The sequence below is a fragment of the Podarcis cretensis genome, assembly GCF_951804945.1.
Source record: "Podarcis cretensis genome assembly, chromosome: 17".
In the NCBI taxonomy this organism is placed as follows: Eukaryota; Metazoa; Chordata; class Lepidosauria; order Squamata; family Lacertidae; genus Podarcis; species Podarcis cretensis.
The window spans coordinates 15323040-15326122 of NC_137187.1; the positions used below are offsets into that span (position 1 = coordinate 15323040).

General features: G+C 46.9%; 1 long non-coding RNA gene across 1 annotated transcript; it reads left to right on the forward strand.

The window, feature by feature from the left end:
• The first annotated feature begins 412 nt into the window (after positions 1-412).
• Positions 413-2729, forward strand: LOC307206924. The gene is made up of 2 exons (XR_013834540.1): positions 413-1238; positions 1958-2729. It is a non-coding gene; the product is annotated as an uncharacterized lncRNA (long non-coding RNA).
• Positions 2730-3083: the final 354 nt, after the last annotated feature.

Sequence of the window (3083 nt, forward strand, 5' to 3'; positions counted from 1 at the left end):
AAAGTCGGCGGTTCAAATCCCTGCGACGGGGTGAGCTCCCGTTGCTCGGTCCCTACTCCTGTCAACCTAGCAATTCAAAAGCATGTCAAAGTGTAAGTAGATAAATAGGTACCGCTCCAGCGGGAAGGTAAATGGCGCTTCCATGCACTGCTCTGGTTCGCCAGAAGTGGCTTAGTCATGCTGGCCACATGACCCGGAAGCTGTACGCCGGCTCCCTCAGCCAATAAAGCGAGATGAGCACCGTAACCCCAGAGTCGGCTACAACTGGACCTAATGGTCAGGGGTCCCTTTATCCTTTACCAATTATTATTATTATTATTTTATTTATATTCCGCCCTCCCCAGCCGAAGCCAGGCTCAGAGCAGCTAACAGCAATAAAAGTAACACAGTGCACATAAAATCACAATCAATTAATTAAAATACATTCTAAAATCAATTCATTCTAAAATCAGTTCAGAGTCAAATTAATGGCAACCATTGGGCTGGAGTTCTATGAGGATTACCAAAGGACTGTGCCTTTGCCAAGTATGTCTGGTCCTCCAGCAACACAGGGGCAAAGGTGTCAGGGAGCCAATCGTTTCTAATATAAAAACAAAAGGAGCTGTGTCCTACATTTGCCTGAAGCCTACCCACCCCAAGGAGGCGATAGCCACCATATGAAACAAAGCTGAAGGAAAGGGTGGAAGAATGTGGAGATCCCAAAAGCAAAGCTGCGAAATGGGAGCTACTGGCATGTTAGTTGAAAGCTGCCTATAAAGAAGATCATCCTTGGAAATGGCAGATTTCTAAGCACTACCTCTAACCCTCTGCTAATTATTTGTAGACTTTGTGGGCCAGGGATCTTTTTTTGACTCTGCTTTCCTGGAAAATACCCTGTCCATTGATGGTTGCATATGGATGGCTCACTTCCATGGTTAATTGCATGCTTGGCACTTAGCAGAAATCTGTGGAACTATCCAAATTTGTGTAAAGAGCCACAAGGAAAGCAAGCTGTTTTCTTGTAAAAGCTGCTGCAGCGCTGTTTTCAAGCAGACTTCCTGTTGTGCGGTTAAATTGTCCTTTCCAGTTGTTAGGTTGATACAGGGTCCCTTATTTTCACCATGTGGTGTGAGAGAACTCAGCTCAGGATAGTTTCAGCTGTGTGTATGGAAACCAAACTCTGCAGAAGCAGTGGACCCAAGCATGGACCCAGCTAGAGTCGCTGAGGGCTGATTTCAGCATTGCAATGCCATGTAAAGGTAAAGGGACCCCTGACCATTAGGTCCAGTCGTGACCGACTCTGGGGTTGCAGCGCTCATCCCACTCCACTGGCCGAGGGAGCCAGCATACAGCTTCTGGGTCATGTGGCCAGCAGGACTAAGCCGCTTCTGGCAAACCAGAGCAGCACACAGAAACGTCGTTTACCTTCCCGCTGGAGCGGTACCTATTTATCTACCGTATTTTTCGCCCTATAGGACACACTTTTTCCCCTCCAAAAATGAAGGGGAAATCTGTGTGCGTCCTATGGGGCAAATGCATGCTTTTGCTGAAGCTTGGAGAGCAAGAGGGGTCAGTGCGCACCGACCCCTCTTGCTCTCCAGGCTTCAGGAAGCTATCAGCAAGCCTGGGGAGCCCGCGGGAGTTCCCGCAGGGCTCCCTAGGCTGTGGATAGCAGCCTGCTGCCCGGAGCGCGGGGCGCGCTGAAGCCGCGGCTTGGGGGGGGAAATAATTCTTTTCCCTTTATTCCCCCCCCCAAAAAACTAGGTGCGTCCTATGGGCCGGTGCGTCCTATAGGGCGAAAAATATGGTACTTGCACTTTGATGTGCTTTCGAACTGCTAGGTTGGCAGGAGCAGGGACCGAGCAATGGGAGCTCACCCTGTCGCGGGGATTCAAACCACCGACCTTCTGATCGGCAAGTCCTAGGCTCTGTGGTTTAACCCACAGCACCACCCACATCCCTGCAATGCCATGTACAGTCTGCCTAAAACTATGCAGTTTTTGTTTCTGCAAGCTCCATGCTGCATGTATCAGTGCACATACCATGTGCACCAACTTGGTTTTTGAGCTTTTGCTGATGTGGTACAGGCCTCTCGTAGTAACATACACAAAGATTCTACACACCAGCGACCACAAGTGTCCTCGTGCCCTGGCTATGAGCATGAACCAGGAGCTCCCCACTTTCAAACCTTAACTTCTGCTTGCAGTCTTACAAAATGGTTATATAAGGCAAAATGGGATTCTGTTGTAAAAGTGGGGTAAAAAAAATCAAATAAATGGATTATTGATTGGGCAAACTAGATACCCTAAGTGTGTGGGTCTCACTTCTGGTATACCTTACAGGACTAGATAGCAGAATGTGAACAGCTCCAAATGCTTGGAACAAATTGCATAAATCCTAAGTAATATCATCAAGCCGACTCATGTGCTAAGAGGCCTTTGAATGCCATGCGCATGAATGCCACATGAAGGACTGTCAAATGAAGGACTGTTTTCGGCTGGCAGCACAGCTACATGGTGACACAAACACACACGACTTGCATCTGTATCAACAGACAAGACTGATACTAAAGGAAAAGTTGGTTTGCAGATAAACTTCATTTGCTTTTGGGCTACCCTATTTGTAAACCTGATCTGTTTATAAGTGTTGGGAGGGGGGGTAATTTTATTTTATTTTTTGCTTCATAGGGAAATTTGTATCAGATGTTCTGATTTTAGGGCTCTAGCCCCCCAACATGATTTGATTTTTTTTTTAATCCTGCTTTTCTGAACTCCAATCACAAAATGAAATTGCCAAAGATACTGTTTTTACAAACCCCCTTTTCCATTGCATAGAGCCAGTCTGCTTCCACCTGGGAGAAAGCGGCCACAAGGGGATGCTGTAGTACAGGAGAGTGTTGACTGAGGGGCTGTCTGAAAACCTCTAAGCAGAATGCCCTTATTTCACATGGTTTGGGGTTTTTTTGTCAACAGAGATGGATGCTCCCCACAGGGAGAACGTAGTCTCAAAAGAGGATCATTCGGACCCTGAAAATGATAACACAAGTCTGATGATGATTGCAAATGTTCCACGTGGCACTTGATAAACCCATTTTGAAATCTCAC